The 10,815-nt window shown below is 31.5% G+C and overlaps 1 long non-coding RNA gene across 2 annotated transcripts; it reads right to left on the bottom strand.

Moving 5' to 3' along the window:
- Positions 1-3,154: 3,154 nt before the first annotated feature.
- LOC133821225 (uncharacterized) lies at positions 3,155-6,191 on the bottom strand. Of its 2 annotated transcripts, XR_009887390.1 has the most exons (3): positions 5,763-6,191; positions 3,960-4,000; positions 3,155-3,335 (listed from the first exon to the last, which is right to left on the bottom strand). It is a non-coding gene; the product is annotated as an uncharacterized LOC133821225 (long non-coding RNA). The 2 variants fall into 2 exon arrangements; XR_009887389.1 differs by lacking the exon at positions 5,763-6,191 and having other exon boundaries at positions 3,960-4,130.
- Positions 6,192-10,815: the final 4,624 nt, after the last annotated feature.

Here is a 10,815-nt window from a genome sequence, read left to right as displayed (position 1 = left end):
TAAATTTGAAAGCATAACATAATAAAGTAATATAATCTTGAACATTTTTTACTTTAAAAATGAAAAACAGAAACATTACAAAATACACAAAAATAAACCATGCATGAAACTTGCTCCATCCTTCAATTCATCATCCAACCAAGTATACTTGCTGCTGAAGTTGTTTGTTGCCATCTGAAGCTCTCTAAATTGAAATCTCCTCAGGTTTCCAAGGCAAACCTCCTCATGATGTTGCTCTGAAATTTTTTAAAACACTACAAAATTTAGTCAAATAAACAGTATGGTAATAGTTCAAAAGCTTGGCATCTATCACTCTCTAATCCAGTGAGTCAACGAGACCTCTTCTATGCTCATATAAGTTGCATAATAATTACAAACTTTTCCACAAAAAATGAGCAAAATGAGAGCTGAATAAAATGACTAAAAATTAATCAAAAGAAAACAGAGAAAAACCATATACACACGTACATACATACATACAATGTGTAGTGACTGAAACATATTAGTATTATATTTAACTAAATATCAATCCTAATATAGCTGAAACATGATTAGTGAAACAAAATGATTAGTGAAAAAGATGGAAATTTGCATTGGTAGCTGTTGTTATATCATGTCTTGTGATAGTAGTTCTTGGTTCATATGCTTGCTGTTATGCACTTAACAGAAGACACAAAAAGAGTAATAAAGATTTTGTTCAAGCTTATCTAAGAGTTACTTGCTTGTCTTTTTTATTTTTTATTTTTGTTCTCTACTTAATCGACAGCTTGATTCCTTATTCAGGGAATAATGAAAATCTCTGGAAAATTTCTCATAAGAACATCAATGGAGATGATTCAACAGATCAGGAGTTTCCATACATTGATTTGGCTTCCACAAAAATTTCTACTAACAACTCTTCTGATTCAAACAAGTTAGGAGAGGGTGGTTTTGGCCCTGTTTACAAGGTAATTAATAAAGTATTTCTTTATTATCTTTTTTCAATCTGAAAAAGAAGTCAACATATATAGGATTACACAAAAACAAAATGGTTATTTGCAGGGGGCACTAAGAGATGGAAAGGAAGTGACAGTGAAGAGGCTCTCAATATGTTCTGAGCAAGGTTCAGAAGAATTCACTAATGATGTTCTACTGATATTGAAACTTCAACATTACAATCTTGTTTGATACAATATTAAAGCACTATTAATATTAAAGGACATAAATATTATATTCGTGCATGGTTTATACTACTATAGCAAGCCAACGAGTACCAAATTGCATTATTCTTTTGTACCAAATTGCAACTGACAACTTAACAGCCACAATGACAAATTTCCCATATCAGATTATCAAATCAATTTCAAAAAACAAATCAAAATATATATTCCTAATTAACAAGCAACAAAACCAGAAAAAAAAAAGCTTCGAACAACTAAGAAAATCAAGAACACCGGATTTACAAATGAAAGAAAACTTATTGTAAAACTTCTAACTCTGTCTAAATCCAAAACAAACAATCAGAAATACATATAACTTATTTGGCCATTTTATTAAAAAGAAAGAAAAAAAATGGGAAAAATACCAACATAGAGAAGGGAAGAGAGAAATACAAAAACAAACAGATATGGAAAAATGGACTTTCAGTCAAATAAATCAAAGATCACTTTAACATACATTTTAAATCAAGTTAATGGTACTTTAGCACTTTAGAAAACACAATCAAAACTATGGGCCCTCTTAAGAGAAGCTACATAAACATTCAGCACATACATTGAATATAATAACTTCAGCATTGAGCCTAGGAAAGTTGTGTATGTGCATGTAAAAACCAATAAATCAGATAAACTCAGACTGCTAGATCATTTTGTAAGTTATTTTAACTAAACAAGAAGACAAAACAAATAAACTCTTACTACTAAACAATTACATAGTGAACTGAGCTAGTAAACGATTATCCTGGGCAGAAAGTTTCTTTTTGCTAATACTGATAAGCCTATGATGCAATAAAAGTTTAACTTCAGCAGCTAAACTAGAAGCAGACCGAGAGCAATGATAAAAAACACAGCCATTTCAATTCCTCCAAATGCAGTACACTAGTTGCAGAGCATAAAAAGCATAAAAAATGTAGAGCATAAAAACATAAAACAAAACTAGTTGCAGAGCATAAAAAATACCACTAACAGGAGCCTGAAACAGAGATCAAAATGTAGCTGCAGGCAAGCTGTAAACAAAAGCAAACCCTACAAGCAAACAAAATTAACAGAAAACAGATGGAAATACTGAATACACCATAACAGAAGGAAAAACTAATCATTTAAATGTCGCAATCTAAAAAATAGGGGACCGCCATTGATTAAACTAGAAAAGTCTGTCGCTCCTATGAGGGAAAACAAAATCAGAAGACAAGAGAGAGAGAGAGAGATTAGAAGAAATACGTACCATCGAGCCTACACCTCGCCTTTCCAAGCCCTGCCACCATCAAACCTCACAGACACTGGTGCACCTGCAAAACAGAAAGAAATAAGCATAGCTAAGTGTCTAAGTCATTTGTAATTTATATTATGCACCCAAAAGCAAGCAATTTCTTCCACATCAATAAATTTATCGTGAAAAGCATTCTATAAATGAATAATAAATGATAGTATTCTCCATGAAACTAGAAAAGACTCAGATCATAACATTACATTATAACCAGAAATATGCTACTTTAGTATACCATGAGAATCAATGGCTAGTTAATTACTTCTGATTTCAATTAAAAATGCATTCAAGCACAATAAAAGTTAAAGAAACCAACACTACTCAAGGCCACCAATTATAAAACTTTCAGTAAGGTTAATGTAAGATCTGGCTGATCAAATTCAATATAATTGAATATGTATGCAAACCGCACCAAATGAATCCCTCCCTACATATATTTACACACTGAAAGAATACGTGCGAGGTTTACTAACTAAAACAACTAAAATCCTAAGATACATGTCAAATCCAATGCTATAAACATGTAAAGAACGCCCTAAACTAATACTTACAAAATAGTGGCATAACATAGCTTATAAAAGAATACCATCCATTATTAAAGTCTCAGGGGGACTTATTAAAAATCATGCAAGTTGGCGCCATAAGTTTAAAATAAAACATAGGTTTTTATGCAGAGTTCAAAGAAAACCAGTTAAGTTAAATAACAGAGTCCCACTGATAATTTAGGAAAAAGTCCCTTAAAACAAAACATAATTTAAATGGCGTTCTACGTTGATCGTTTTATCGTCCATAGGATTGCCCCACGCCATACACCCCATGATGAAGAACTCCTCACGTCACCACGCGTGCCATAGAGAAATCCTATTTGCTACCTGGAAGGAAAGTAAGGGGGTGAGCTAAAAGCCCAGTAAGGAAGTACAAGCAAATAAGCAAGTAAGAAAAACAACAAACAACCAAATACTAACGTTCATCTAAAAACATTATGGTATATCATAACATAATCGTAACATTTCATCATAACATAACATAAATGTGACATATCAACATATCATAACATAAATGTGACATATCAACATATCATAACATAAATGTGACATATCAACATATCATAACATAAATGTGACATATCAACATATCATAACATAAATGTGACATATCATCATATCACAACATACAGCATACATGATGAGCATGGAACGCTAGTTGTCCATGTCACCCTATGAGATAAACAGGAGATCACTGGTCCTTGAATAACCTCGGCGCGTCCGCCCTAGGAGTCACGTCTCAATGTCCTTAGTAACTCGTTCGATGTATCTGGCATCGAAATCTGTTTGATGTATCTAACATCGTATTCTGTTTGATGTATCTAACATCCATACACATATCACATTCAACAGATCATCACATTAAGGCATTCATAATTTCATAACAGTTCATTCATATAACAGCCTTACCATTCATAGCATAAAATCATAAAATCTATCTAACTTCCTTACCTCAGGTCCAAGCTAAGAATTTCACAATCTTTTCAACGAGCCTATATCATAATCAAAATAACGTTTCTTAGGTTCATAAAATTACTATTTTGCCCTTCCATACAACTCATGTGTGCATGGGCCATGCACTCATGAATACAGTTACACTAAAACATGCAATTATCGCCAAAAGAATAATGCCCGTTCTGCCCATTTTACTAACATGATTGTTTAATAAAAATTACATATTTGAATAATAATCATGATTTTGGACGTAAAAGTTGATTTGCATGTAACATGCATACGTGGGAACGTTGCGTAATAAAGACGTTTTTCAAAAACGATAATTCTACATTTCTTGCTTTTATTGTTTGAAAATCAATAGACATATTACATGCGTTATTTTTCTTAAAATTTCTAAGTTGATTAAATTTCTCAAAAACTTTATTTTATTTTATAAATTTATTTTATTTTAGCTCAAAATAAAATATGTGACATTTTCATTAAATAAATATTAATTTACCAAGAATTAACCAACAAGCTTGGATTTAATTAAAATACCTATTTTAACATGTTTCTTTAGAAAAATATATTTTATTATTGTGTTACAAAAATGATGTGAAAAATATATTTTAAGTGTGGAAAAATACATTTTTATTTAATTTATTTAAGACTTAGTTTCTAAGTAGTAAAAACCCATATGTGACAATTTAATAACAATTGTTAACCTTTTTAAAACAAACTTTCAGCCACTATTTATTTTATTCAAAAATCACAAATAAATAGAGTTTAAATATTTTTCTCAATCAAAATAAAGAAAAATCATTATTCATCAAAATATGCATTCATACCATTAAAATATCATTTTTCAATATTACCATAACTTAGGAAAAATAATTTATTCCAAAAATTAATCAAATTCATTTTTAGTGAAACTTACTTCACATTTTATTACAAAATTCCAGCAACCATTTTTTTATCATTAAAATCACCATATTCAATTTTATAAACTCATTTTTTTCTCAAAATTCAATAAAAATTCTGTAGGAAATTAATTGAGTAAAATATCATAACATGAGACTTAAAATCTTCTTTTAATTTCATAAAAATTAGCATATTCATCAAGAACATTATTTATGCATGCAACTCATCTTTTTATCAACTTTTACCCAATTATTTGAAAAAAAAAACAGCAAGCTTAATTCTTTGTAAAACTCAACCTTTGTCTCAAAAATTACATAAAATCATTCATGCCTATAATCTCATTATGCTCTTATAATATGCATGATTCTACTAACATAATCACATGAATCCTTTTAAAATCATTTGTTGCAATTCTATGAAAACCAACAAAACCTTTTCAATAAAAATAGCATATAGTAAATTTATACCATATTCACATATGTCTTATTTTAACCTAGCATATTTCTATCATTATTTTCATGCATCTCATAATTTAATCATTCAAAATATAACATGCATCTAACAAAATTTCATGATCAAAATATCAAGATTACCACTTATTCTCTTACCCATATATCATAGATCCTAAAACATGGATCAAACATATTGTAAATCACACAACATATCAAGAACACCCTTGGGTGTACCTAGGCCGAAATCACCTTACAAGTGTTCATAGATTATAACAATTTTTTTTATGCATAGCAAAATCAACATCACAACCCTTAAACACAAATCATGCCCTCACAAAAATCCAAATCCTATACATCAATCCTACCCAAAATCAACCATTAGCACCATTAGCAAAACCTCATATACAACCCACCAAAAACAATATAAGGCTAAGGAAAAGACCATTACCTCTCTTGATTGTAGAATCAAGAACACAAAAGATCAATACCACAAACTCCACACCCTTGTTCAAGCCTAGGGTTTTTATGGGAAAGCCACCATGAAGAGAAGGAAAGACCCAAACACACACAAGAAAATAACACAATCAAAATCATATTATCAAATAAAAAGATTATGTAAAAGAGAAAACAAGAAGACATACTCTAGGGGGTTCCTCTTCACTTTCTTCTTCCTTCTTCCTTTCTTTCTTTCTTCCTCTCTCTCTCTCTCTCTCTCTCTACACGCCACTCTCTCTCTCTCTCTCTAGGTCACGGCAGCCACACACACACACACAAGAGCAATGGCTCTTCTCTCCTTTCTTAGCCCCTTTATCACAAATCCTCTCATAAAGTCTCCCCAAACAATATTAAGGTAAGTTTCCATTTCTCTCTTATTTTCCTTGATTTTTCTTTATTTCAAAAATATACAAAGAGATAAGATAAGATCATGCCTATCCCCAAATGATCATGGTCTTCAAGTCTTGATTTTTTTACCATTTTAAGGAAATATTCCATTCCCACTAGGTCACACGCCCACTCCTCATTTCCCTTTTCTTTTCTTCTTCTTTTTTTTTTTATAAATAAATTACTCAATTAAATCTAAAATAAGGAAACCTAAAATGTGTAGAAAATCTACACATGTGCACCATGCTACCATGCACTAGCACACACTAAATTACTAGGGTGCATTACTATCTATCATGCACCTTAGTGCATTCCACCATAGCTCACATAAATACCTCATTTGTCACACTTAAATAAAATGTAACACTAATAGTAAGATAACATGTTACACAATTAATCACTTATTAAATTAATTAACCAAAACATTTCTAACAATTAAATAAAATAACAAACAATCAAATAAAACAAATAAACAATTAAATAAAATAACAACACTTAAATAAAACAATTCATCACACTTAACATTTAAATCAAATAAAGCACAAAATTTAAATAACCTAAAAAAAAAAAATTTGGTGCACTACAAAACAAACTCTTATTTCTTTACAATCTCTAATAATAACAAAAGTATAACCTGATGAACTGTTAAGAAGCATTCTTTACAAGCTCAAGCCATCATAATGTGGTAGCATGACAGCCAATACGTGTATATTTAGATCAGTTTCATCTGCCTCACTGACCATCTTGTAAAATTCTGTCAAAAACAGAGAAAAATTTGACATAAAAATATAGCAAAACATAGATGAACCCTAACAGAACATAACTAATAACATAAATACACACAAATAGATTATAAATACATTTTTGATTGTTCAAGAGAATCAATTATATTTGTTCACCAATTTACATAATAAAAATGATAATAAAAAAATGTCAAAAGAACAGAGAAAACAACATCAATATTATTATCTCTCACATAATTCAGACTCAAAACAGAACCATTAATAGCTAATTTATTTTAAGAATTAACTACAAGCACCAAACGAAACCAAAACTGTAATTTAAATAAATAAACTTATCTTTTATCAGAGGGTAATCAAATACAAAATAAAAGGCTATGAAACTAACCAAAGCTACATTATCAAAAGCTATGAAACTATCAGCTTTCATAAACCCAATACAAAATATATTTTACATCATCAAGTTGTAATCTTTGCTTGATCAATCCCAAACAAACAATAATTCCATAAAAGGGAGAAATAGAGAACTAACATAGATATTAAAAATGATAGATATTAAAAATGATAGGTTCATATACAGTTGCTTTACCACCATGGACTGTCTTGACTCTTGAGACCAATTTTATCCCCATCTAAGCCTTTCAATGAATACTAATAATAGCCAAGTAGAAAAGAAAATGCAGAGAACACCTCCTACATTCAGACCCAGAAGAGACAGATTTTTTGGGCTGTTGTTCATACTTGTATATAAAACACAGTAAAAGCAAATTGGTATAACAAAAATGCAACTTTTTACCAAAATAAGCTCCAAAAAAACTTACTAGAGAAAAAGACAACAATATACCAGACCTCAAAAAGAAGCTTGACATGCCATTTGTGGTTACACATAATGGGTTGGATCTGTTTGGCCACATTTTCAAGAATCTTCCAAGCTTTTTCCACCACTGACTTCTTCAAGGCTTTAATTTTGCAAACCTTGTGAAGATCACATTCATCTCTCTGAATACCAAAACAAAATAAAAATAAAAAATTCACCCATAAACCAAAATTAAAAGAAGCTTTTGATGTTCAGAAAAGCATCAAGAAAAGATGGAAATCAAATCAAAAAAAATATTTTAATCCTAAATCAAAGATCAGTACAGTAAAGAGTTTATATTGTTCTTATTTCAAAGATCAGTACAGTAAGTTTTAATCAGGCATCAAAACTTTGTTGCACAAATAGAAAGAATCAATTTTTATGTCTTAAAAAGATGGGTCAATATCACAAATGCTCTTTGACAATGTAAGTTTCATTGAACAGGTTGACTCAAGGTTTCACGTATATTACTTCAAGAGTCAATCAAATTCCAGTTAATTACTTGGTATCACTCAAGATTTCACAGGTTGGCTAAAACGTAAGGAGGTCACCAACTATATCATTAATCCACATAAATAATGGAAAATCCATATAAAAATTATTTTAATAAATAAAATAATAATAATAATAAATTAAAAGAAAGAAAAGGAAAGAAGAAACTGGCACAGTTGGTGTCTTTATTTCTACTTCTTTGAAAGTAAGCAAAGATAGAAATAACTTCAATGAAGAGACAAGGCTATAAGATTGAAGCCATAGGGATCAACTACAAGATTCAAACAGAAAACACATTAGAGAAATCAAGTTCTTGGTCTAGAACCATAATAGTCACTTGAAGTAATTGAAAATTCGCTCAATAAAGGAGGCAGGCAAGTGTCAAAAAGGTTGAGCTATTAAGATAAAAAGAATTGAAAATCTAAATCATGCCATACTTATGGTTACTTCAAGGACATTTCAATTCTGTTCACACTACGATTGGGCATTCTTATGGTCTTTAGTAGAAATATCACCCAAAAAATTTCTTGTAGTAAATTAATAAAACAGTTTCAAGGCAAATGAATGAAACACCCAGAAACAAAGCAAGTTATAGAAAAAATTATGGACTGTCCAATACTCAAAAATATAACTTATATACATTTATGGATGGAATCTTATGAAATGGAAACAAACGATACAAACACTTAATAAACTACCTGCCAATTTAATTTTCAAGATGAGATTACAATAAACAACTTTAAACCTCACTGCATCACTTTTGGCAAATAAAGATAGAGTAAACATATATGTTTAAAAGTTGAAGTTGACACCCCACTGGTGAGTATTGACTCACTCATTCAGTCTATGTTTAAAAGTTGCATTTACATGCATTAAAGTTAGTGTTCCATAAAAAAAGTCAGTGTTCATAACATGGGATTTTGTCTTATCTGCAGGGTCGTTATGGAACTAGGAGCAGTGCTGCTTTGACTGCAAAAACAAATGGTGAAGTTACCTTTTACGAGACTTATCTGGACAAAGACATGTGGAAGGAACAATCTGTCAGTTACCAGATTCAGAAGCTTCAGGAGAATGGAACCAATCCAGATTCAGAGGCTCTGACTCATATATAATTTGCTTGTTTGTGCTGTGGACTGTTTGTGAATATGTATATGCATATCTATTATCTACCATATGACTCAAGTCATGCGTATTTATGTTCTAAAAGAAAGCCTTGTCAAGGCACATTTATCTATATTAATATTAAAAAAAACAGCCCAGATTCATGTTTCAGAATGAACAAGAGTTTAAAGTATCATCAGCCATCAACTAGAAAATGATTCTATCTATTAACTTGATAATCAAAACAACCGAACACAGTCATCTGAAAAAACTATAAATGTTTGTTACACTGAATTATTATTATTTTTTATTCTTGCTGCAACTATGGTATGTTAAATTAACATCACTTTTGAAGCCTAGACTCACTTATCTGCAATTTTACAAAGTACCTCAACAGTCCTGAGGACTATACATCATCTGCAGCAGAAAGTCCTTGCGTTCATCAACTGGGCATCCAAAGAAGGCTCTCACCCTTGCAGCATTTGCAATTAGGAAAGTGTAGCCTAAAAATCATGACAGATTACATTAAGAGGGAGAGAACTTGAAAACAAAAATTATTACCACAATCAGATTAAGAACAAAAAATCATCACAAACTTTCTTTCTTGCTTCAAACATAGTACAGTATATTCAATCCCTAATTTAAACCAAAATTCCCACAAATAATCACAATATTATAGTTATATATACACATGAGACAAAAAATTGCATAAATCAAAATTGATGGAGCAATATTGAGAGATGAATGGTGAGGTTTTGGAACGGGGGAGGGAGGCCAGAAAGATGACAATGGAATGAGTGACTAGGAAAGAAGAACAACACCCAGATTCAAACTTCATTAAACTCATACTCATATTCAAAAATCCACATATAATAACTAAAATGAAAGACAAAACATATACTATGAAGAAAACCTATAAGATTATTAAACACACAATAATTAAAATACCCCATTCTAAGGCTTCGACTACCATGAACCAACCATCAACAACAAAAATAAGTCGAGAGGAAACATACCAGATCTCGCCTCCGTCGTGCGCTGAGGAGAAGAAGACCCACGCATCGTCGAACCCGTGACCTCGCCTTTGCCTCTGCCTCCGCCAGGCGCCGTCACCTATTCTTCCAAGAAAAAGAAGAATAACGGATAGGAGTGAGAGGAGGAGAGGGCAGCGGCTTAGGGCTCTCTCTCATTTATTGAAGAGTAGGAACCATTACCAGAGTGAGGTCAGGACAAGAAAGAGTACCTTTGATGTTTGCTAAGTCGAGCCGATGGGTTGGAGAGCGACTTCGTGATGTTGGAGTAGACCAATCTGACCGCCGGTGGAGGAGAATGACGCCGTGTGGTTTGAGCACTCTCTCGTGGAGGCTAGAGAGAATCGATGAAATGAATGGTGAGAATGAAGGGATTTAGGCGTTTAGAGAGAACCCATA

This window comes from Humulus lupulus, chromosome 3 (genome assembly GCF_963169125.1).
Source record: "Humulus lupulus chromosome 3, drHumLupu1.1, whole genome shotgun sequence".
NCBI classification, from domain to species: domain Eukaryota; kingdom Viridiplantae; phylum Streptophyta; class Magnoliopsida; order Rosales; family Cannabaceae; genus Humulus; species Humulus lupulus.
This window is presented reverse-complemented; position numbering and strand designations above follow the sequence as displayed.